Source organism: Helianthus annuus, chromosome 14 (assembly GCF_002127325.2).
Source record: "Helianthus annuus cultivar XRQ/B chromosome 14, HanXRQr2.0-SUNRISE, whole genome shotgun sequence".
NCBI classification, from domain to species: domain Eukaryota; kingdom Viridiplantae; phylum Streptophyta; class Magnoliopsida; order Asterales; family Asteraceae; genus Helianthus; species Helianthus annuus.
Window position 1 is genome coordinate 155,849,352 of NC_035446.2, and position 26,932 is coordinate 155,876,283.

A 26,932-nucleotide genomic window follows, 5' to 3' on the forward strand; every position below is an offset into this window, starting at 1 on the left:
AAATCTGAAAAACAGACTTCTCGCGACCCGCGTGAAGGTTAGGCTTAAGTGTAAGTGGGCCGCGAGCCTCCTAAATAACACGCCTGAAATTTGAACTTTAGGCGACCCGCGTTAAAGTGCATGGGAACTCCCATGCGGGTCGCGTAAAGTGCCCAGATGCAGAATTGTTGTAACTACATGGCTTTTGGAGCTTATGAACGACCAAACCTCAATCAATGAGGCATGGGTGCCCCCTACTCGACCCATAACCCTCTAATACACCTGCCATTCATCCAAGGGCACTTGTAGAGTTGTGTGTAATGATCTTGAGCCATGACATTTGCTATAAATAGCACTAGTATGCAACATAACATTCACAACATCAAAACACACACCTCTGATCATTTCAAGAGCCCTCAAGTCCTCTTCTCTGCTCCATAAGCAAGAACACAACTTCTGTAAGTGATCTAACCCTTTGTGGTGTCACATTTCCTTAGTAAATGGCTAAGAACCAAACCGTCGTAACTACGGTTTGACTTTACAAAAAATCAGTAATGGTTCAGTCTTATGACGAATCAAAAGTGGTTATGAGTTGGTATTTATGTGGGTAATAAACCTCTAAAATGGTTCCCCCTGATCACCACTCTAACTATGTCAAATGTCGAGTCAAACGTGCGGTTAAAAAGTCAACAGAAAGCTATTTTAGCGATTTATGCATAATCTGTAATGTATATGTTATGGAACCTGTTTTGACAATCATAAAACATGATAATAAGTATATAAACATGTTTGCGCTCGTTTGAATCGATCATTTGCTATATTGAACCGGTTCGGAGCCGAATGTCGCAAAAGTTTGACTTTTGCTTTGACTTCAGTTCTGACCCGTTTTAGTAAGGTATAAATATACCTTAGGACTCTCTTAGGACCAGGTCACATGTTGGTATAAACCTCTGTGGTCGGTTCATGAGTTATCCGAGTCTTTTGCGCAATTCCGTCATTCGCCTAAAAGTTGACCGTAACGGCCTTTTAAAATTAAAACGAGTAATTCGGACACGTGAACGGACCAAAACCTTGCTTATTAAATTATAAGCATGTCCTTAAAGTTTCACGTCAATCCGAGATCTAGAATGAGAGTTATGCTAAAAAGCGCACTTTTAAGAAAGTTTTGTAATTAACGGTGCGATTAGCATAACGCCCATCTAACCCAAGTTTTCGTCACCAAAACTTTTACCCACTGTGGTAAAATAATATTTTGGGAATTTTAAAGATTTTAATAATTTTTACCTTGCTCATAACCTGCGGTTATGGCTACGGTTCGGTAAATACCGAATATACCCTTTTTGGCCAAAACGGGAGTTCTACAAGGTCTTTTGACCCGATTCCAGTTGCCACTGATTTTAAATAATAAATAAAGTATTTTAAGCTCTATAAGCTGTTCGGGAAACTCAGATTTCCTGTAGAACTCTAAAAGCCCTTTTAAAGTCTTTAAAATGACCGAAAAGCCCCTACGGGGCATAATATTAACTTAAACTCGTTACGGGCATTACGGAAGGTATCCTACTGATACCAAAATACTTTTAAGGCATATTGACTTAGGAAATAAGCGTAGGACACTTATGGTTAACCGTTTCGCCTATTTGCGCACACGGTACGGCTCATGGAACTAGTTTTCGTGCAATAGCCGATATGGGTCAAATTATATTATTTGAACCCCAAAATCCAGAGTATGAACTATTAACCCATATAAAACAAGTCTCTGAACTTGTTGGGTCCAAATCATACTCCATTCACGGTTTTCGCCTTTTCGTGCGAATTAACCATATCTATGTATCGGAATCAACCGGTTTGAGCTACGGCTAATATAAGGACCGTTAGGATTCTAAGAGGTTAATTAAAACCTTCGTTCCAGATTAGGAGCCCCAGTAAAAGCTATCGGTGACTTGATCTAAATTAAGGATTTATACTTGCAAAGGTAAATACTTTAACTTATTTCCCCTATATGGGCTTGGGTTACGGTATATTAATACCGCTTGATTGAGCATTATATGATTCCATCGCTTAGGTGGTTAATTGATTTAATATGATCGGCTCATTTAAACAGTTTTGTTGCTTATAAGCCTTTGGGGGGTTTAATGACCGTTGTCCCGGATATCCTTGGCATCATTTTACGAAATGGCCACGACCATCGACATCCCGGTGTAGGCGTACACCCGGTATAAAGTGTCGACATTAAAATTAAAAGACGTAGCCGTTGGTTTTTATACTACGGTTTTACGCAAACGTGGTGTGTCTATAAATCTTTAACCCGGCACGACCCGGGCTACTGAACGCATAAAAGAACATGTAAAACGTTCACAAGATCATTATGAATTTTTCCAAGTTATAAAAGAGTTTGTGCATTGTGCATTCAAATCAATTTTAATAAACATTTTCAAATGTGTCAGTTGAATGTATTTACCAGTGTAAACTGACGTATTTTCCCCAAAAAGACTAAGTGCAGGTACCTAAACGTAATTGGCTGGTATTAGCTCCCTAGCGTCGGGATAAGTCTCGCAAGCTTGATTGCAGTATCTGATGGAACAATACTTTATGTTTATTTACGATCCACTGTGGATATATCCAACCCCTGTAATACATTTTGATATTACAATCAGAGGTTGAAATTTATATATTTATCTTATGCTTCCGCTGTGCATTATATAATTGTGTGGTTTGACTATATTGTTGCCAACATCGTCACGGTAATCCCCCACCGGGCCCACCGGTGAGACACGGGGAAATCTGGGTGTGACACAAATTGATCGGAAGGGTTAGCTATCGCTAGTTGGGGGGGGGGGGATATTCCACGGTCCTCCCAACCGCCTAGGTAATCCCACCTCGCAGACCGCCACCCAGCAAGCCTGAGTCTGGGGGTAAATCCGCTACAGTAGGGGCATTGGGAACGAGCAAGACTCGAACCCGCCACCTCCGGGTTAGAATGCGGGCTAGTGGCCATTGGGCTGACACCCAATGGTTTACCTGTCGCTAATCGGTGTGAAACTTCATTTGCCCCTCCCGTCGTAACCTTCTTGAAACCATTTTTCGCTTGCTTCGACGTCTGCTCAAACCTTCAAGTTCGTTATACGCCTTCTCGAAAAAATCAAGCGTGTCATCGTCGGAAGACGAAGAGCTATCGGTGTCTAGTGAAAACAAATCGGTTGGAAATTCCATTTTATGCAAGAAAATGGTATAAAGTTATGTATTTGTGTGGGTGAAATAAGCATTTGTGTGGATAGTATATATATAGTGTTTATTTTATTTTTATTTTTAAACACTCCAACGATCCACCCCCAACGGTCCCTCAACGGTAACTTTCAAAGATTTTCACGTGTGGTCACCACAACGCGTGGTCACCAACACGTGTGGTCACTATGACCGGCGGCGGTGTTCCACGCGTGGTCACCCAGCTACCACGCTCCATCACGTAGCACCCCACCTCTAACTCAAGCTTCCAGATTCATTCTTATTTAATATAAAACTAAAAGTTTTAATTTATCAATAGCTTTTTAAAAAATTGATGTAGGTAGATATGAAAAAGAATGTAAATCATGTATTACTTTTAGAGAAAAATGCCCGGATAGTCCCTGTGGTTTCACCTTTTTTCACCTATAGTCCCTATCTTTCTAAAACTACTTGAATAGTCCCCAAGTTTTCCATTTTTGTTCTCGGATAGTCCCTGGGTCTAACTTCAGTTACTTTTCTCAGTTAAGTGGGTGTTAAAATGACCAAAATACCCTTTCCTTAAAAGGCCAAACCATAGGGACTATCCGGGCACCTTCTCTTTATAAAACCCATCCACCCTTCATCTTCAACATTAAGAAACCCTAATACCCACACCCTGCTTCTCTTTAAATCCACTACCGAACACCCCCTGCCTCTTGTTTTCCCGACACGAATCTGAACCATACTCGAACCAAGGCTGAACCGAACCAAGGCAACCCGATTCTGAATCATGTTTGGCCCTTAAAAATTAGTGTTTGACCTGCTTTGGTAAGACCTGAAACAACCAAAACTGAACGAAATCTAAAAATTTGAACCGTAACAAAGCTTGAATTCGAACCTGAATAGACGGTTAAACTCGTCGAAAGAGGCAAAACACCACCGCCGCATCGTCATCATCGGAGACAGGAAGTATCGCCGCCTTGAGACGCGCTGGTCGCCGGTGACGTCGCTGGTAACGTCGGCTCTCCGACTCTCTCTCTCTCTTCTCGGTCTCTCTCTCTTCTCGGTCTCGTTGCACCATCGTCGCCGCCACCAAACAGTGGTGGCCGTTCATCTTCGTTTAACAGGGGGGTGTGCGTGAGTGGCCGGAAAACCACCGGCACCGGCTCTGCTTTGGTGACCGGAGAAGACAAGGGGATGGGGTGCAGTTTGTGTGGTTGACTGTGTGTTTGAAGAAGACACCCTTCTTTGTGTCTGCAGGTATAACCGAGAGAGAGAGTGAACTTGTGGAGTGGTTTCTTTGTGGTTTGAATTGTGAAGGGGTCCTTGAAAACAGATCGTGCAGGGGGGATTTATGACCATAAATTTTGCTTTGGAACTTTAACAAGATTGTCCAGGCAATTGTGGCGGTGATGGTGGAGGGTGGAGAAGCGTGATGGTGGGTGGAGGTTGAAGATGAAGTGGTGTTGGGTGTTGGTGGTTTGCACGGCTGTCGGCTCTATAAAAGGATGACCGGCAGCGGCCGGAGGCACTGGATGACCGGCAGCCGGCGATGGTGGAGGGTGGAGGAGGGTGATGGTGGGTGGAGGTTGAAGATGAAGTGTGGTGGTGGGGTTTTATAAATAAAAATGAAGAAGATGCCCGGATAGTCCCTGTGGTTTGGCCTTTTAAGGAAAGGGTATTTTCGTCATTTCACATCATTTTAACATAGAAAAGTAACTGAAGTTAGACCCAGGGACTATCCGAGAACAAAAATGGAAAACTTGGGGACTATTCAAGTAGTTTTAGAAAGATAGGGACTATAGGTGAAAAAAGGTGAAACCACAGGGACTATCCGGGCATTTTTCTCATTACTTTTATATAAACTTTTGTATCCAATGTCTTGAATAATTTCGAGGAACTATTTTTTAATTAATTAGCAATGCAAGGGATTGATATGGATAAAGAAAGCATGGATGAAGCCATGAAGAAGCACAACTACTTATCTAATCGCTCATGCGTGATGCATCAATTGCTGACAACTTTTGTCACATGTTTTGTTTTGTTCGTCACGTGAGTTGTCTGTAGCACCAAAAATGCGTGAGACTTCAAACATGTACCAGAGTTCCGTAGATGATATTTCAGGCCCCTTTTTCCGTAAATGTTCCTTAAAATTTCAGAACTTTTTATTATTAATTATAAAAAATCACCTAACAAGCACGTTTTGCAAAATCTATTATCTAAGTAATCATTTAACCGGGAAAAAAATCAATGTAAAATATCAATGAGGTTGGTAGTCTATTGAAAAATTTGGTGATATGGACTTTAAGTCCCATGATTAAGAAATTTGCATTTCTAAAAAAGAACAAAAAAGGAATTTGTGCGGACGTAGAAGAAAGAACCAATAGAAAATTGACACCTTAACACCGATAAAAATCACGCAACACACATAAGTCCAGACAATTACGCTTTAAGTCTCCAGGTGATAATTTAGGTGCACATTCCGGCTAGATTCCTAGATTTCGGAGAGTATCCAACCAAATTGTCTAGATTCTCGCAAGATTTGAGAACTACTTTTCTAAACTAATGCATTAATATTTTAGAACATTTGGTACTAAATAGATGATATTAAATGTTATATAACGAGTTAACGCTAACCCACGCGTTGCTACGGGTCTAAAATCCCTTTGTATATGCAGATTCAAAATGAAAATAACGTTAAACATGGTATTCACGATTCAAGAAGAAGAATTTGACATTCACGAAAAGACATATGCTTGAACCGATTGTAAAGTGATTAAAATATTACTCTTGATGTAAATCGACTTTTGTCGTCTTCATCATTTTTATGTGGATTAGATGTCTCATCGGTAGCCGTAGTTGTCCATCATTTAAAACCGGCGAGTTGCTTTTTTTTTTTTTGGTGGCCATAACTCCGTCTATCATACCCCTCCATTTTTTTGGCTACTTTCACTTAAAAGATGTAACCCTCTATTTATTACCTTGGAGGAAGTTCCCGACGGAATACACGTTGGCATGATCAGCCGGTATCCGGCCACTCTAGTTCACCCTCCCTGACAGATCTGATCCCTTACTGTTGTTACTCGACTGCCCATAATGAAGTATCTTAAACGCTAAATCACCCTTCCATGGCATCCACCCGTAACGGTGTTATGAACATTATGTTTACTGTTGTAAACCCTCATGTACTCTTCTGTTCCGTTGATCGATAGTGCCGCTACATCTCCGATGTTCATTGTCATAACCATTTTCTTGATCGGATGTGGCACTCTTTATTTCAACACACAAAAAAGAAAACATTTTTCAGTTACCAATTGATTTTTAACATAGTGGTTACTCAATGAAACTAGTTTTATACCCGTCTGGTGGACGGGTGAACAGGTTATCTAAAGTCATCATGGCATTAAAAAAAATTATTTGAATTGTAAAAAAAAATTATTTGTTTAATAAAGAGCCAAACCATGTAGAATGGTTCACTAAAGAATTCATATTAACATGTAATTTATGCCAAAGAACCCTGACAAAGCAAGGTTGGAGGCAAGTTTTCGACTTTACACTTTTATACTCGCTAGAGATAAAACATCACACGGTCATACCATCATGATAATCGGGCCAAATAGTCAGTCTAGTTGAAAGACCTTAATTTCATGGTTCATTACTCCATCATAATTCTTTTGTATAACTGTTGGCACTTGAATCTTCTCGTTTAGCACCTAAAATCCTGAATAATATCTTAACCCATGAATCTGCCATTTTTGGTCCAAACCCATGGTTTGGTTGAAAATGCCTTCCAACCTAAGATAAAAATAATATTAGTTTGTCTAAATTGTTATTGCAAATGACACCTAATCAAATCAAGTAAAAGATCATAGCTTGATGTAGTAATTCCAGCCCTTTTATTCAGGGTCAATTTGGGTTGTATTTACATCTAACATGGCTTGTATGAACAAATGGTACCGGGTACCAGTTCGGAACCAGTACCGGTACCGAATTTCCAGAACCAAAGTATTTTCGGTACCAATTAGGTACCGACATTTGGTGTTTTCGGTACGAGTACGATACCCATTTTAGGGGATTTTCAGTACCGGTTGGTACCGAGCTCATCCCTAATTTACATCTAACTTGCTAAATGGGTCAACTCTAGAAAACTTGGTTAAATAACCACATCAGTAAAAAAGATGACCTGAAGTGTATTTAAATGTTTGCATGTGTAATCTCTTATTGAAAAGAAAAATGCGTTAGTTCTGTAGCAAAATATCTTTTAGTAATAAAAAGGTCAAAAAGGATAGAATATATGTGGGTCAACCAGCCCGACCCATTACCTCTATAAAAAAATCACCATCACTTTAGGAAAGAAGGGTTTACCTAGCCACTTGTTGGTTCATATATAGACGACGTAGAAGATTCACAATTGCGCTTTGCCCACGACCAATCTGATGAACAATATAAAAAAATATTTAATACTTGAAGTGGTCATTTACTAAATAAATTAGGAGGCCAGAATTATAAACTTACAACTTACAAGTGCAACTACTTCATAAGGATTCAAAGTAATGTTTACTTACATCTTTTAATTCATGTACCTGTTGAAGTGTCACAAGCATAAATTCTTTGCATTTAAGTAGTTGTTATAAGTGCATTGTATCAAATGGATTGCTCAATAAAGCGAGAAACAAAGCTAAATATTGTTGGAATTGCTGCATTACGGATAATAGCATCCCATTGTTGAAAGAAACTATATTATTATTATTATTATTATTATTATTATTATTATTATTATTATTATTATTATTATTTATATACTACAGTTTTGGTAAAATATATGATACGTTAATCATTAAAATTGTTATGGGGTCAACCATACTGACTAAACCAGATTTAATCCGCACACAAAAATACCCATTTTGACCCGCGCTCGTTTTAACCTATTAACGAACCCAATCAATCCACCCATTATACCACCTCTAATCTTTATTTAGGGATGACGAGCCAATGATTGTGATGTGGGACAAATTAGAAGTGTACCGTCTCCCTTGATGTATAGCTTAATGATACATTCACAAACTCAATGCGACCCTTCAAATTTGTCAACTTTCACCCTGCCAAAATTCAACATGCACATTAGTTCAAATACTAAGATGTGTTTCATGAATAAAAAAATACTAGCACTGGAAGTGAACCGGTCGGCGGTCGCTAGCCGCAATATCCATCCATCATTTACAATACCTTTTCACTTGCATCAATAGATTGCATTAATGATGATAAATTGTCACCCACAACCCATGTTGTACTAAATCAGCTGCATTCACTGTACAATATGAACTTTGTAAGTTGCTCAACAGTTTATGACCAGCCAATATAGACATTCCTCCTATCAGCACAACAACCACCTATCAAATTTTAGACATTCATATAAATGAATGGAAAAAGATAAATATATGTTTGCACGTATACATGATATGTATGTGTTGTTGATCAGTTCTGTTTAGACATAATGGAAAACATAAAAATATACCTTTGATTGTATCAGTACAGGCCAGCAGAGAATCCAGAATGGAGACGCAGCAACAGTGTTTGACATGATTGTCAGCTTGATCTGGTTCCTCCTTAGGGTGCAATCTAATGATGGTGATGAAGAAAACCGATAAAGGGTAATCAGTTGAGGAGAGGAGGTCGATTGATGTTATGAGAGTAATTAGGTTATGTGTCTAACCTTAGAACCTCTACATAAGTCTCCTTATATATGCACCTTAGAGGAAACTCTAATTAGTTAATAAGGGTAATTAGGCCCATCAACAATTACCAACTAATTATCTAATAGGTTGTTATATATTTTGATCGATATAATGTAAATGACTATAATGGCTACTAGATTAAATATAAAATAATATATATTTAATCTTACATTCTCCCACTTAGCCGAGTAATCATTTACTATGAGTATTAGATAAGCCTGATCAGGAGTTAACACTCATTTTAGCCTTAAACAAGAACTATAGCAGAGAAATACAGCCGTTGAATCATTATGCGACTCAGGACCCTCATTAGTCATACTATAGCCTTAATTTAAAACCTAATCGTTATGATCAAAATACGCATAAGCCCTTTGTTTGATTTGTAACTTTATTTGTCTATATGCCATTATGCCGGCTTGACATATTCTTAGAGACATACAAAATCAAACTGACGAGGAAAATTAACTAATAGTTAGTCATTCATAGTACGATATGCAATTGCGCACGGCCATTAATTAATACTCGTCTATGAGCTCTCTTAATAAGACTTATGGGTAATAGCCCTTCAGTTATAGGATCCTTAAGCATATCATGAATGTATTCGATACAAAACTTAGTTTCCTCAATTCTTTCATAAACGAATAATTAATTGCGTATCGAAACTTAAAGCAGCACCTCTTGAACTGTTACTGTTCAAGGAGTCATGGTAGCTGACTTTATCACACTAAGTCTTCAAAACATTAATTATATGGAGTTAATAAACTTATGAGTCCACTGATAAATTTCCAACAACATTTAGTGACTATATTATGTCGTTATAACTTAGGTTGTTATTATCAGTTTATTATGACTCCTCCATAAGATAGGTTTTGTCTGCTGACATAAGGATATACCCGAAATTACATTTTTGTCATCTTTGAATATCACAAAGTTAAAGTAATAAACCGGTTTTAATTCTCACTTCTTCTTTAAATTGTAGCCTCTCGTTTCTTTTAAAGATATTGTAATACTCCATTAGATGCTTCACATTAATCTAGACATATCTAGTGTGTTGCAATGTGAGTAATATCTAAACGAGTATAGACTTGAACTTACATAAGGCTTCTAATCAATGAAGCGTAAATAAATAATCTCATTTATCCTATTATCCTCTAAAGGAAGAACAGTATTGTTTGTTACATATGTAAGGACCCATTTAATGTTAAACTTATGGAACGGAACTAATGTCCCATTGGGTCTATCTCGGCATGTTATGATATCTATCACGTAAGAGATATCTCTGAGATCTATTATATCAAAGTTTGTGTTAACAATGCTTTGACTTATGTAACATATACCTGTCAAAAGAATATCATCTATATAGACAGGTTTAATTTAGTTGCTCCCACTCATCTTGAGGTAGGTACAATAATCCACTTGATTCTTGATGAAAACAATTACGTTAAGATTTCATCACATTATGATGTTTGCATTAACCCATACATGGATTTTATTGGCTTACAAACAAAGTGTTCTTTAAGCTTCAGTTTGGAACTTTCAGGTTGTTTTATGAACATGTAAATATGTCAGCTATTTGTTCGGGAAAATTGTTTTAATGTTCATCTAATGTAGGTTTAAATTATTATAAGCTACTAGAACTGTGATGATCCTCAAAGAAATCTTTTGTTAGATATGTAATAAAGATTCTTTAATATTTTATCTCTTCCTGAGTACAACCTTTGACAATCAATCATGCTTTTGAGTGTCTTAATGCTTATATATTAGGATTTGGTTTAGTTATGAACAATTTTAGGTAATTCAATCAAATCCCAAACGTTATACGAACACATAAAATTAGTTTTACTAGAAAACAGTTTTATTCCATTCAGAGGATTGATTGACACTAATGGCTTAATTTGAAGAGATAGGATCAGTAAACTTTTCCAAAATCCATTTCAACTTCAGCTAGGGAGGTTATGTAATCATCAAAGTTAGTAGGTTTTTAAACCTAGATGACCTCCTGAGTTGATTATTGGGTTTGTTAGAAGTTTCAGTTTTATGGATTAGCTCTTGGTTAGGTTGCTATCATTTTCAGGATTCTAAGTTCGTAAGAGTTGGTGCAGTATGGTGTACAAGAGGTGTAATCGGAGTTAAATTCGGAGTGAAATTTAATGACACTCTTCCCCCCGCCTCTTGTATTCCTTGCAAGTCATGATAAGGACTTTGACTGCTCCCACTGACCTTAGAAAACTTTAGGAACTCAGCATGCTTAGGGTCAATATTAACAACCAACAAATTCTAATAGAGAAAACAAGTTAATGACGTTAGTCGTTGTGATTTCTCTTGTTAGGATTATGTTAGTTTAGGTAAGAAATCTAAGTGTGCCAACAATTAAGCAACAATGAAACTTTTGTAAGAGTAGCATTAGATTTTAAGGAGACAAGTTATGATAGAACTGTGTCAAGATGGAGTAGTGTCTTGTACAAGAGGTGTAAATTTAGGTAATGTAAAATTTTCACTCCCCACCTCTTGCAACTATTGCAAGTTATTATTAAGACACTTAATGCTCCCACTGATCTTTAATATCTCTAGAATGCTACAAGAGAAGTTTCAATGAGCTACGTGACGTGGGAACCTATCACATATATGTTAGACTTTATTTGATTCCCTTAATGTCTAGATATCATAAGGAAACTCAAGGACATATCTAATAGAAATCTTATTAAGTACATATATATGAACAGATTTCTTCTAAGACCGTGGGCCATATGCGACAAAATTTAGATACAAGTTGATAGTCTGTTAAATGATAAATGAATTATGTCTGAATATTCCATTTGGAATAAGTTCCACGAATGTCAATGAATGACTTATGATGGACCCATACTTATTCCTTAAGCCAAGTAATATTTAGGGCTGTAACGTCATGCACTTAGAATGAGATTAGATGAAAGAAAATCATCCTCATTAACCATGTCATGATTTCTCATGAATTTCGGTTATATTGGATGAAATTTATAAGTCTCATTTTCCTTTTGTCAAATTCTCATTTGCATGATGACAAAAGTTGTGAAAGTGTAAGGTATCATCTAGTTTTATCTTAGTAATGTTTCAATCCAGATATTTAGAACAAATAAGATGAGAGTTTAAGGTAAGTGTGACTTTATGTTGACTATGCAAACCTCACAACCTTTATAACAATGCTTAATTACGATACTATATTCTGACTAATCTTCAGAATATATATAAGGTAACGAAAAACATTGTTAGAAGACTGCTTATTATGGTTCTTATAGCCCTAACATTTAATTTTGTCACTAACTCTCATGTTATTTATTTGTTGACTTCTGGTAAGGAAACGTTTAGAACTAGAATCAACTAATCACGTGTTAATAGGAATATTAAAATTAGCAGACTTAGACATCATTAGTAAGTGACTACCTAATTAACTTATCCACCCGTTCTTCTGAATAATGGATAGTCTCGTTGCTTATGCCTAGTCTAATGTCATAACTATGCAGTGAGATTTTCCCTTGAAAAACCTTAGATGTGGAATTAGCGCTTGTAATTTGTCTATGGACCTTAGAACAATCCTCTTTTAAAGTTTAACTGGTTGTAAGGTGAGTAACAACTTATTTTCCAGCTTCAAACATTTATTTCTTTGCACATATGTTGCTTATCAACACACTCATTATACTTTGGTACTTTTGAGTGTTATAGTTGATTTATAAGGCATCAAATTGTACAAGTGAAAATCTTAGTATGTAATGTACTGGAAAAATGTACTTATTTCCATGCATAAGCCCTTAACTTTATGGGTCATGGTATTGTACATTATAATGTATTCACATATACCACTTAACCTTATAGTTTAGAATTTTAAATGAAGGCATGCATCTTAGGAGTTCTGGTGATTATTCCATATATAATAGATTAGTCTTAGGAAAGACTTAATCTGGAATAACTTTAGTGATAGCATTTTGTGTTAGAGAGTTCTTGATTATCATAAGAGACATCATATCCCATTATCATAAGAGAGAAATAGGATTATCGTGTCTTAAATGCTCTACTTTTCTTCTGTAGTGCTTTATCAGAAGAGAGGAATAAGATTATCGTGTCTTAAGAGATAATCAATGATTTAATTTAAGAGCTAATTCTTATAGAAACTTTAAATAAAGCAAAACATTTTAGGTTTAGGAATTAGAGTGGATGAGATATTAATTTATAAAAGAAAATTATAGTGAGAAAAGTTATGGGTATTTAAAATAAGGCAGACAAAATGATCATAAAATTAATGAAGGATCATTAATATGAGGATCATTATGTGAAGAGGTTGTGATATGTCTATTACTAACATCAAAATAATAGACTTGATTAAAATTCTACTTAAACGAAGACAAATCAGCTTTGGCCAGAAGTGTAATCATTTAAGCATGTGTGCAAAGTAATCATGACAAATCAGCTTTGGCCAGAAATGAGACAATCACTTTAGTCATGCACTTGTTAAGAATGCTATACATGAATGAATTAAATCAGCTTTGGCCAGAAATTAAGACATTCACGTTTGTAATGCATACTCAACATGACTTTTATTATACCTGAGCAATAAATAGATGTATCAAATCAGCTTTGGCCAGAAGTGATACATCAGAAGCTGACCCAAGTTAAACCATTTTGGTTTTGTAAAACATTATCTGATTCTAATTAATTATCTAATTACAAAGTCAATTATTTATTAGCAAACCACCTATTAGTGCCCACTGCACGGGGTTCGGGGTGGAGCCCCGAGCCAAATTTTAGTTCACATTAAACAGCCTAATAAAGTAATGATGTTGAGATTTCGAGTTAGTCTTAGATCTCGAGTGAGATCTCGACTTAGTTATGAGATCTCGAGTAATTTATGAGGTCTCGAGTCGCAAACTTGGTCTCGAGTTGTATCCTTATGGTCTCGAGTCGCAACCTTATGATTTCGAGTTGAAACCTTATTCGAAACCACCTAATTTCGAAACTTATCCTCTAAAACTCGAAATCTACTGATTAAAAGCTGTTTGTTGTGATAAGTTTGAAATTCGAATTTTTATGAATTATGGGATTTAGTTTCCTATTTTAATGCTAATCTAAATTTATCAAAATATTTCAAAATAATATCCATTTGATTTTTTATAACAGATTTCAAAATTCTAAGAGATAAATTTTAGATCAAAACTAGGAAAACACCCAATAATCTAAATTTAGTTCCAAAATAAGGGAATTATTCGAATTTCACTAAGAACATAAAGAACCCTAATGCTAATAAAAACAAAATTCTGGAACCCGAAACCTGAATATTAAGGTTTTAAAACAGATTTCGAAACATTAAGGTTATTATTTGAGTTCGAGACAATTATAAAACATTCTTTTCCCGAAACATTGATTTCGAGATACCTGGTCTCGAACAGGCTGTTAAATTTTATTATGTTTTCAAAACTCTGTTTTCCAGATTTCAATCCCAGAATAATGGGTACGAAAACAGAACTGATTAATCAACATATGCTCTGATACCACATGTTGATCAGTTCTATTTAGACATAATGGAAAACATGAAAACATACCTTTGATTGCATCAATACAGGCCAGCAGAGAATCCAGAATGGAGACGCAGCAACAGTGTTTGACATGATTGTCAGCTTGATCTGGTTCCTCCTTAGGGTGCAATCTAATGATGGTGATGAAGAAAACCGATAAAGGGTAATCGGTTGAGGAGAGGAGGTCGATTGATGTTATGAGAGTAATTAGGTTATGTGTCTAACCTTAGAACCTCTACATATGTCTCCTTATATATGCACCCAAGAGGAAACCCTAATTAGTTAATAAGGGTAATTAGGCCCATCAACAATTACCAACTAATTATCTAATAGGTTGTTATATATTTTGATCGATATAATGTAAATGACTATAATGGCTACTAGATTAAATATAAAATAATATATATTTAATCTTACATGTGTGTGTATATATATGTAAATGTAGGTGTGTGACTGTATGTTTATATAGCATTATGATTATTTGAGAAGCTAAATATTTGAGAGAAGTGGGTGGATTTGTTTCACTAAATTTGTAACTTCCACTCACTATTTTGTGATATATGGGATCAAAATTAAACAAAAGAAGCTTCACAGATCAAAATTGTAACTTTCACTAAATTTGTAACTTCCACTCACTATTTTGTGTGTTTCCAATGTACTTTTATAAACGAAGCAAAAAAAAATAAATAAATAAATAAAATAGAATAACCTATGTATAGAATGGTAAAGAGTGATGTACCAAATTGATCTGTTACCAACCCATCTTTCCACTTCAATTAGTTGTGATTAAATTTGTATTCTCTTAGTGATTAACTCTTAATATTGCACTTGAAATCGATTAGCACCTGAAGGTTCAGTAAGCAGAAAAGCATCAGTGCAGCAGCAACATCTTGAGAATCAGAAAAATAGGTACCCCTTCAACTCTATATGCAGCAAAGCACTCAATCCAACAGTTTGTTTGCCTCCCTTTGTGGTTTTTCTCATTCCTTGTTAGGTTTAGGTTTCAGAGCAAGATAAAAGCGGAAGGTCCTGCATACAAAAAAAAAAAGTCATTAAGTTATTACGTGTGTTAGTTGACAGGAGTCTCGACACCACCGAAATACCTAAGTAGATGCAACATACCTTTAAGAACTCCTTCAATGCAGCATACCATTCAAATATAACCTGTTCAGATTGCAAAATCAAATTTTGCAGAAGTAATAAGCCGAGATAATATGTTTCAATTGCAAAATCAAAATTTGTAGAAGTAAAATTTGAAATAACCTAGTTGAGTGTTCATTTGAATAGTAGAAGCTAAAATAGTTGGGGGCGTGTTCGTTCTATTTGAAATAACCCGTGTTACAAACTAAACACTAGCCCAGTTGTGAATTAGAAAGCAAAATTAATGCAAATTGGAACACTTACAACAGAATCATGAATGAATCTGGCCCTGTGATCCGCGAACATGAATGATTATGGTGAGGAGAATGTAGACAACATGTCGCGAGGTCTGCAACCAATCACAAACACAAGCATTAAAATTATAATAATAAGAAACCTAGTTTAAATCTAAATGCTTACCATATCAGATCGCAATGGAAGAATGGTCGAATGTTTTGAAATCGACATTGAATATAAGATATGCTTCAAAAGGAATGGGGATATGCTGGTAACTGGCGAGACGTGGGGTAGAGAAAAGGGTTGACCCAACCGTTTGGTAACCTCCCCTTCTTTTTCTTAATTATAAGGGTTAGGATTTAATCTCACCTTCATCCAATGGCTGAGATTGCAAGATGTTCCCATTGACTTTAATGGGAACATAAGAATATATAATTAGGGTCAGATTATCACATGCCCTTTAGGATCAAATAATATAGGATCATTGAATTTATTGGATGAACAATATATGAGATTATGAGTATGCACAATTGATCTGCAGGGGAGAGAACAATTTGGAGATTAATATACTCAATCTATTTCGAACATAAAAATGTTATCTATGATGGGTATTTATACCCAAGGAATTGACATTTAAATAACCTTAAACCAATAGACATAATTCTAAACCAATCGACACAACACATCTTAAAATACACACGATTTTGAGTTTATTGTATTAATATGTAAACGTAAAAGTATCAAACAAAAACCTAATTTACAAAGGGTTGTGTCGTAAGTCGAAGGAGATGTATTTAATTGTTTGACTTAAAAAAAAAGACATAACTCTTGAAGTTTAATAATCGTAGTTAATCGTGATCATATTCGAATCAGACGTAACAATTCAAAAACCCTTGTTCAAGAAGAATATTAAACTTGATTTTGGAGGGAACCAAAGATATGAAGTGCTAAACCACGTTAGGAAATAACAAAGCGTTCTCTTAGATCATGTAGGGCGAGATAAATAAGTTGTGATTTAAGAGCAAAATTTGCAATGGTTAAATCAAATTTAACCAAAATATCATATGATTTGCGACGGTTCGCAAAGATTGACATATTTAATTGTTTGCCTTAAAAAAAGACATGACTCATGAATCATATGTATTTGTTAAATACATTTTAGCTAACGGGCGTAATGACTCTTGATATCCTAATATCCCAGCGAAATTCAAGCAGTAACAAGTTGTTTTAAAGTTTAACCAACCAAAAAATGTCACCTTGATAATATATGAATTACCATCAGATACAAGCGTTTTTTATACAAAGTTGCGCTTGTTGCAAAGTGTGGAAGAATATGTTGTCAGGGGCGGTTTACAGGTAAGTGAAATAAAGCAAGAATTTTGAACCCAATTTCCATAGAGCCCTCAAATTCTAAAGGAAAAAAATTATACGTAGATAATTTAAACTTTAAGATTTTTGACGAATTGACGGTAAAATTTGTGATCTGTATATATATGCATACGTACAGATAATATATGAATTAGTTGATCGAAAGACTTTTTAGCTCTTAGACGAAAAGGATCCCAATTTGATTATCTGCATCGGCTCAAAAAAAGCTTGAGACCACCCTTTATGTTTTCTTGTATGCCTTCGGCTGCATTTATTTATATATTTATACTACAATTACCACCCGCCGTAATACGGCGGAAGATTCATTAGTTATATATCATGTTAGATGAAAGGCAAATGTTTCTCACATGACCACGAGCCTGTGTGTAAAACCGAGAAAAAATAACGAAGTCGATCTCTGACTCGCACGTTGCGACAGACCTATCAAACGGGGAAAATAGACGCGCTGCGACGGACATGTCAAACAGAAAAAAATAGATGAGAAGTTGAACCCCACACGCACATTGCGGCGTGTTAACTCGGAAATTTAGAACGACATGTTAAACGGAGAACTTATGAAAGATGAAAAGTATATAAGAGACCAAAGTTGAAAGTAAAAAAAATGTTGAGATTAAATTGCAAAAGATGAAAAAACTTTGAGTTGAAAGTAAAAAAAATTAAAGGGGCTAAATTGTAAAAAATGAAAACTTTTGAATTAGAAGTGAAAAATCAAATTCATCAAAGTGGTTAAAACACCAAAGATTGAAACTTTAAACTTGCCAAAGATTGAAACTTTAGAGTTAAAAAATAAATAAATAATAAATTTCAGATTATGAAAACCAAAGAAATAAATAGATTTAGTTAAATTGTTGTTTAATATTTTTATTATTACTATTATTATTATTATTTAATAAAAGATATAAATAAAAAAATAAGAGTGATAAATTACCAGAGAATGACATGTGTCCAAAAAGGATTTTTATTTATTAGCATAGAAAGATATTATAATAATCATTGGCTTTCTAATAAAATAAGAAAGCAATCCCAATTGGACTGGGTAAATGTACTTGCCTATCAACATGGGCCGGCCCATAAGAATACTCTTGAGAGAAACGACCTTTTATCATTAATATATCATGTCTGTAAGAACTTAGACGACTTTGTGGCATAACTATATATATTCACAGCTGAATCACACTTGAACTATTTAATATTAGTGGTTGCTTTCTACAATATGCAATAGCAAAGTAACAACTTTGAAAGTTAAACATATTTGAAGTTCCTTTTGACTTGTGGGATCTTATTATATGCAAACCTGCTGAGTACGACAAACAAGAACAAGATGTTACATACCAAACGAGAGAACTCAACCCAAAAGAGTAGTCTGGTGGGTGTAAGGACCCATTTGGTATATAAACCCCACATCAGTTGCCTATACAACCGAAGTGGGACAAGTCACATACCTTGCAATCGTATTAGTCTATAACACAAGATCATGTATGCAACACCGTGATCATCCATGCCCCCCTTTTGACTTCTTGTTGCGGGTATTGACCATAGCGGTCCCTTGATTACACTACACAAATATCAACCTTGTAAGTTATTCATTTCTCTTTTTCCATCATTACCAAGACTTTCCACAGTTTTGTTACATAATTAAGTGATACTTTAATGGAGTAAAGAAGAGGAAACAAGTAATTGTTTATGATTCCAATCAGAAACATTAAATCAATCAAATACATGAACCGTATATAAATAAGGGATTAGTTAGTTATACGGAAAAATCTTGATGGGTCTTGAAGTTACAAAAGAGCCGGCTGCTTAATGCTAATCTTGTCAACTAAACACGACGTGATTTTTTTTTTTTTTTTTTGAAAATTAAACTTCATTAACACCACCGAACCCGAAAACCGGGACGGGACCAAAAAACAACTACATGTTTACAAATTTACACCAATCTTTCCAATCTAAAACGCCTTTCCTAGCTCTATGCTTAAACCAGAAAAAAGAAACGACCCTAATTTCACTAAATATCTCGTCCACATTACTTCTAACCCGGTTAAAACGCAAGTTGTTTCTAGCTTTCCACAGCACCCAACATGAGGTAAGAATAATACCGAAAATAGCTTCCTTCTCCGACTTTCCTTTGCTTCCCACATTGTGAATCTCCAATAAATCTCTGAACGAGAAGACAAAAAAATTTTGGATCCTGCACCACAAGCTCACTTTCTCCCACACTCCCAAAGCCAAAGGACACGCGGTAAAAATATGGGACACCGAGTCTAGACCTTCGTTGCAAAAATTACACAAGTCATCGATTATCTCCACTCCCCTTTTTCCGAGCGCATCAACCGTAGGCACCCGGTTCATCTCAGCGCGCCAACCAAATAATCTGCACTTCTTAGGAACCCAATTGCATTTATCCATAATGAACCGGTTGCTAAAGTCTCGCCGAGAAACCAGATGCTTTTTCACAGCCGCAACCGAGAAGTCATTAGCCCCAACACCGAGCCAAGACCACTTATCGGGGGCGAGAGACAAAGAAATCGACGCAACAGCAGCCCCAAGATCACGCAATTCAGCCCGCTCCACATCCGAATCCGGGTCGCTTTTCCACAGCCACAAACCACCTCCATCAAGCCTATCTCTAACACTGCAAGTCTTCACCACCTCGAGGCGGAAAAGAGCCGGAAATCTCTCCTTCAAAGGAATATCGATCAACCACGGATCCAGCCAGAAAAGAATCTTATCCCCTTTACCGACTATACCTTTAAACAACCGACGAATAGGAACATTATCGCTTAAAGGCCGATTAACAACCGAAACAATTTTACTCCAAACTCCTCCTAACGCTTTTTTGACTGGCAAGAAACTCCAATCGTAATAACCGGCATGAAGAGCATTAATAACTTTAACCCACAAGCTGCCTTGGTCATTCTTGAACCTCCAAATCCATTTACATAGCAAAGCAACGTTCATGTCTTTGAGCTTTTGCAGCCCCAAACCCCCCAACTTACTAGGAGACGCCACCCTATCCCAAGCAACCCAATTTATTTTATGAATCTCCGAAGAACCCCCCCATAGGAATTTACGAATGATAGATTCCAAATCCCGAATAACTTTAACCGGGGCGAGATAAAGAGACAAAAAATAAGTTGGAAGGCTATCCATCACCGAACGAATTAAAGTGACCCTTCCTCCTAACGAAAGCATCGAAGCTTTCCACATCGATAGCCGCTTCTCAAAGACATCAAACACAGGCCTCCAACTTGAAATGCGGTTCATGTTAGCCCCGACCGATAGACCCAAGAACTTGAAAGGAAAAGAGTCTGCCCTACACCCGACCAACTCGGCCATCTCTACAACCTCAGCTTGCTGTGTTCCCACCCCAAAAAGATTAGACTTACCCAAATTGATTTTGAGGCCCGAACAAATGTGGAAACACCTCAAAATTCTAACCACATTTAAAACGTTTTCCCTGCTCCATTCCCCCATGATGACCGCATCATCCGCATAGAAAAGGTGAGAAACCATCGGGCCCCCGTTAGGGAGCGAGACCCCTTTGAGAATACCCAAACCACACGCCTTATCAATCATACAGGACAAAGCTTCCATCACAATCACAAATAAAAAAAAAAAAAAAAAAAAAAAAAAAAAAAAAAAGGAGAGATTGAGAGATTGGGTCCCCCTGCCGCATGCCCTTATGACAGTTGAATTCAAAAGTCGGGGAGCCATTCACTAGGACCGAAGCCCTGGCCGAAGAGACCACTCCCTTAATCCACGAACACCACTTCCCGGGGAACCCCATCTGCCCTAGAATATCCAATAGAAAGTTCCAATTTACGTTGTCGTATGCCTTCTCAAAGTCGATTTTCAACAAAAAGATCTTTCTCTTTGATTTTTTTGCCCAGTTCTGAATTTCATTAACTATAAGAGGGCCGTCGAGAATGTATCTCCCACTTAGAAAAGCAGATTGACTCGGAGAAATAATACTGTTCAGCACCCCTTTGAGCCTGTTAGCCAGAATCTTCGAAATCACCTTATTAATAATCCCCACTAAGCTAATAGGACGGTAATCCTTTAGCCCGATAGGATCAATAACCTTAGGAATTAAGGCAATAAAGGAAGATCCACAACCCGGACTAATCACCCCGTTGACATAAAAAGCATTCATAATGTCGACAAAATCATTTTCTACCATATCCCAAAAACGTTTAACGAACCGAAAATTAATACCGTCGGGGCCCGGGGCCCTGTCATCATCACAGCCGAACACCGCAGATTTAATTTCCTCCTTAGAAAAACGCGAGACCAATAAAGCCGTATCCGAATCCGAAAGCCTCCTCATATTAGAACAAAAAAGCCGAGGCCGGACGACGCATTCTTCCACAAATTTAGCCCTGAAGAACCTGAATATCTCCTTTTTGACCTGATTCGGCTTCGATACCCATTTTCCATCTACTTCCAACCCGTGAATACGATTAGATGCTTTCCTGCAATTCACCATGGCATGGAAGAATTTTGAATTTTCATCCCCACACTTAGCCCATTTAACTCTCGATCTCTGTCTAATGTCACTGCTTTTACGCTCTTCCTCTTCTAACAGAAGTTTCTTACATTCCGACAAAGTCCATTCCTCATCCTCGGTAAGGTCTCTAACCTCCATCAAAGACTGGACGCTCTCAAGATCTGACAAGGCAGCACTCACATCTTCCGATGATTTTTTCAGCATGTCATCCTTCCAAACCTTCAGCTCGGCCCTGAGCTCACACAATTTTCTCATGAGTCTGGAATCCGGGGGACCACTCCACCCCTCTTCCATCTTCAGCACTTTGGAAACCGCTTCTGTAAAGCCCGATTTATCAAACCAAGAATCAAAAACCCGAAATGGCCTAGGCCCAAAATTCTCTGTCACCGTCTTCAAGATTAGAGAGCAGTGATCCGAAAGAAAAGACGAAACAGCCTCAACACTTGCATCTGGCCATTTGTTAAAAAATTCAGCGTTTACTAAGAATCTGTCTAACTTACTATGTTTCTTCCCGTTCGGCGACGAATAAGTAAACTTACGACCCCTCATATTGTACTCCATTAAGCCAGCTTCGAAAATGAAATTGTTAAAATTACCGGCACAAGTAGCTTTGAACTCGCAATTCATTTTCTCCTCCCGGAACCGAACGGCGTTGAAATCCCCCAACACTACCCATAAGCCATCGAAACTAGAAATAGTCTGGACAAGCTCATCCCACAATAATTTTTTGGCCGGAATACTTTGCGGGGCATACACATTTAAAGCGTTTAACATCATGTCGCTCCCAGCCAACTTACCCCTGATAAGGAGGAAATTCCTATTCTTCACAACACTTGACACTGACATCCTGGCCGCATCCCAAAGACAAACCAAACCTCCCGAGAAACCAACCGAATCAACATACTCGAATTGAAAATTCTTACCACCCCAGAACCCAGCTAAATCAACCGCAGAAATCGAATCCCTCTTAGTCTCCTGAAAAGCCATGAAGCCTATATCGTGTTTCGATTTCATCTCTTTAACCCACCTTTGTTTCTCTAAACCCCCCAAACCACGAACGTTAAAGGACAGGAAATTCATGATTCCTCAACATTAATACCTGAATTTCCCAGCAATTTGTTAATTTCAACTGACCGGTGACCGAATTCCACACCCAATTGAGCTCCAATGTCGATCGTTGCTTCAATTTCATCTTCCGAAGCATCCCTTTGATTCCGAGCGGCACTAGAAGTCTCCCCATCACCACGTTCTGAAACCTGAGCTACATCCTCCAGCGTCTCGCTAGACCGAGCCCTAGAATTTAAATCCAACCCTCCGATCAATTTTTCCGTAAATCCCACAAAGCCAAATCCTGGTTCTGATCCTTGTTCTGTTTCTTCTAGGACGTTCCTGGGCCTTTTTAGGGGCCTAATATCCGATGGGGACCCAACTGCATTCCCCCTAGGCCGATATTGGGCTTTCCTGGCTCTAACTTCCACTCCGGGCCTCCGACTGGGCCTACCACATTCTTTTCCTGACCCACTCTTAAATCCATTAAACTCCACTGGACCCACTTCACGAGGCGACTCCTGGTTGGTCTGCATGGGAAACCTCACCTCTAAGTCATGCCCTCCACCACCTTCTCTTACCTCGTGCATGGGAAAAGAAGCCACTTTAGTCGGCTCCTGGTTAATGCCAATCGACTCTCCCACTACCCCTTCTCCAACCTTCACCGGCGACTCTTCGGAACCTTCACTGCCCGAACACGGCAAGTCCACCACCGGAGACGACTCCGACGCTTTGCTTTCGTTAATTCCAGCAGCACCCAAACAATCAGGAATCCAGACTTGTTGCTCCTCCTCGACCCCGATGCGATAGCACTTTCTATTCCACCTCAGAGAAATCACGTCACTGATCCTTCCAACCTCCCCAATTAAAACCGCCACACTGCAAACCGAGAGATCCAGATCCTCTTCAACCATCTTAGGAACATGCAATACCTTACCGAACAATTCTCCAACCTGAGTCATAACGTCCGGCTCGAACAAGTGAAGTGGGATTCCGATCAACCTTAACCAAGCAACCCTTTCTAATGGTAACGACTGACCGTTCCAAACATCTAGCCTTGAGAACCACGGGCCCCAGACTACCTTGGATTCCAGAAAACTACTTGCCGACACCGCATCGTGGAAAGAGATTAGAATTGATAAGCCTCCTAGGTATTGAACATTGGCGTGATGATTTGTCATGTTAGGAGGATTCATACAGCAATTAGACGACAAGCATTTCCTGGGAATCGTTTTCACTTGCCTTCGAGGGTAAGAATTTGTTTGTTGTGTACGGGTATATATACATAGAAATGATGGGATTAGAATGTTTAGGAGGTGTGGGTTAAGTAGCAAATTGGTGTGAGTGCAGGCGGACTTTTATAGACCGGCAAAGGTGCTTTTTATACCAATGAAAGTGGCGCTTAGTGGGACTTTCAAGTCAAAAGAGAAACTTGGATGGCTTTGGGGGCAAGTTGGTCCTTAAAACCACTTGATACCACCTTTGCTTTCTTTCTTATTATAAAGTAAAGTAGTCACGGACTAACCCTAGTTCACACTAAGTTAGCAACTATCCAATCAATATGGTGGATTTATTTGTGTTTGTTATATGTCTTGGAATAGTATGGTAATTGGATCACTACTTAAATTGGAATGAATAAACAAGTGACGTAGGAGGCTGGGGTCCATTAGGCTTGTAAATGGGTGTTGTAATTTGAGATTTGATCTTCTATATAATGGGTCAGAACTAAGAGTTGTGAGTGTAATATAAAGAGAAATGGAGAGTAAGATGTGTAAGGTTTAAAAAGTACACAAAATTTAGAATAAATGTATTTTTTAGTTAAATTATGTAGAAGGTGAATGGAATGTGAATGCTCCGAGTCTATAAATATAAAAGTTTGTTTTTTATTTTCTCTTAATTGTAATGTATTTTAGAGAATGAGATAAGTGGTGTTTTGGATGGTTTCTTGGCGAATTATTTATTCAGTCTTTTATATTTAAATTAAGGATAATTGTTGGTTTACCATATAGCTTTATCAAGTTGGTTTATTTGATTATTAAAATAGAGTTTCAGTTGGGTTAGGATCACTATATAAATATATTGTTAGAGCTATTGAAATTTATGCGCTTTCATTGATAAATAATACAATAATTGAACAAGTTCATTCATATCGCGCATCGAAGAGCCTGATTTTTCAATAATTGGTATTAGAGCCTTGTGTCGGTAGTTTTGAGAGTCACTTTCCGAGAAGGGGTGTAGCCCCTTGCGGGGCTACAATGTCGGTGGTAAAATGACGGCTTTAAAGAAAAAGTAAAAGGGAAAAAAGGGTCTGGTGGAATTGACGACAAAGGGTGTCGGCAAGTATCTTTGGACAAAATTTTGTGTTGCTGTGAATTTGGGGGCAAAGACCTTAAGGTTTATGGATCACCAACCGAGAACGCCATTCTTCAATAGGGAGTTAATTTTGAAATGAATTTTGAAGCATATGGTTAGATTTTTCAGTTATTCATGCCCATTGGACTCCGAAAGAAAAGCGGAGCCTGAGTTAGTTTTTTCTTACTTTCGTGAAAATGATTCAACAACATATGTTGTTAGGTGTTGTACTGCGGCGAAGGTGATGGATTAAAATTGGTTGCTTAAATGGGCAAAAAAGGAGCAGCGACAATTGGGGATGAATCCATGTCTTACTGAGTCGTGTTTCGATTGATTTCTGAACCCGATTGAGAGCCGAAAGTTGTAATTCGATTAAGTGTGAGAATGGGGGAAAATTTGAAAAATCTTTAAAAATTTTGTTCCCGGGTAAATTACTCATGCTTGAAAATCGGATTTTTCAGTGTTAAGTATCAACAGATTACCTGCCAAGACGTATGTATCTAGGTGATGTTTTTTAAGTTGTGGGTTAAATTTTTCTAGCAAGCGTTTTTCAAAAAACGGATAGGAATGCCTAACTCGGGTTACAAGCTTTTGGTATTATAAATGCATGCTTCACATTGGTAGCCCTATTTTGCTACTTTTGTGAGATATTGAGCCTAATAGAATATGCCGAATCGTCATATATATATTCATTTTTCTTTAGGGTAGGCTGTATGCTAGGTCTGTTTTAGAACATAAATTTAATGCACGCTGAGATTACGGACTAGATATTTGCATATAGATGATAAAGGCAATTAGGACTTCCTTTTGTTTTGACATTCATTCTTTTTGTTTGTATTATTACCCAAAGTTATCACTTAGCAGCCACTATTGAGCCTTAAATTAACCATTCGTTTGATAAACCCGCATTATTATGCAAAATTACCTGTTAACCTATTACCGACCGTTAATGACATCTATAGTAGAATTTTGTTGATCTTTTTTTTTTTTTTGGAAAATTACAGCCAACAAATGAGTCAAATGACTAATATAAGTGACTGAGAAAAAACAAAAATATGAATAAACCAGACATGGGTCAAATTACCTACCCAAAATCTTGTTAGTTTGTTAGTAGTGTGAAACCAGGATTGTCAGCGGTTTGGCTTCACCTTTTCCTTTTTAGCCACTTTAAATAGCCAAATCTCCTTATCTTTACCTTAAGCTCAAAACCTGTAAGTCTTTTTGTTGTGTGCATTTTCTATGAGATATAGTGGAGGTGTGATTGTCATACAAGCTTATCATAACAAAGTTTCATACTTGGTCTTTGTGATTAATAATAGTACATTTTTTCTAGTCCAGATATGAAACCAAGTGGAATGAAACTTTGTGAGGGATGTGTTGCATGAATATAAAAAATTTCAAAGCACGTTATCTTTTGGTTGTGAAATTTCTTGCTATAAATGTTTATCACTTTTACTTGTCACATTGTAAACTTATAGACCATTGTTAGTTTTGTGAGTTGGGTATAACCTTGGACCTTAAATGAGGATTGGTAAGGGATTTGTGAAGTGTATTTGTCAATGATGGTTGACTAGTATTGAGTGAGTTTGCTTGATGGCATGCAAATGGTAAGTGTGGGGATGTGATATCTAGATGAAACTGACGGTTAATGTGCTTAATTCATTATATTTATGTGCTATTGGATGTCGAACGATGCTACTTTGAGTGCGTTTGTGATTTTTAGGGGTGAACGCGCTAACAGTGTATTTGGAAGGGGTATGGAAGCTATGGAAGAAAGTTCAAGGTTCAAAAGTGTTAATATG

General features: G+C 37.2%; 3 long non-coding RNA genes across 3 annotated transcripts; 1 reads left to right on the top strand and 2 right to left on the bottom strand.

Annotated features, from left to right (window-relative positions):
• Positions 1-5,962: 5,962 nt before the first annotated feature.
• Positions 5,963-8,923, bottom strand: LOC110906147. The gene is made up of 7 exons (XR_002573699.2): positions 8,696-8,923; positions 8,407-8,570; positions 8,206-8,279; positions 7,696-7,763; positions 7,546-7,613; positions 6,777-6,975; positions 5,963-6,450 (listed from the first exon to the last, which is right to left on the bottom strand). It is a non-coding gene; the product is annotated as an uncharacterized LOC110906147 (long non-coding RNA).
• Positions 8,924-15,265: 6,342 nt separating this feature from the next.
• On the bottom strand, positions 15,266-18,969 carry LOC110906146. The gene is made up of 5 exons (XR_002573698.2): positions 18,667-18,969; positions 16,019-16,370; positions 15,863-15,947; positions 15,581-15,622; positions 15,266-15,487 (listed from the first exon to the last, which is right to left on the bottom strand). It is a non-coding gene; the product is annotated as an uncharacterized LOC110906146 (long non-coding RNA).
• Positions 18,970-23,943: 4,974 nt separating this feature from the next.
• LOC118486741 lies at positions 23,944-24,721 on the top strand. The gene is made up of 2 exons (XR_004879703.1): positions 23,944-24,028; positions 24,129-24,721. It is a non-coding gene; the product is annotated as an uncharacterized LOC118486741 (long non-coding RNA).
• The last annotated feature ends 2,211 nt before the right edge of the window (positions 24,722-26,932 follow it).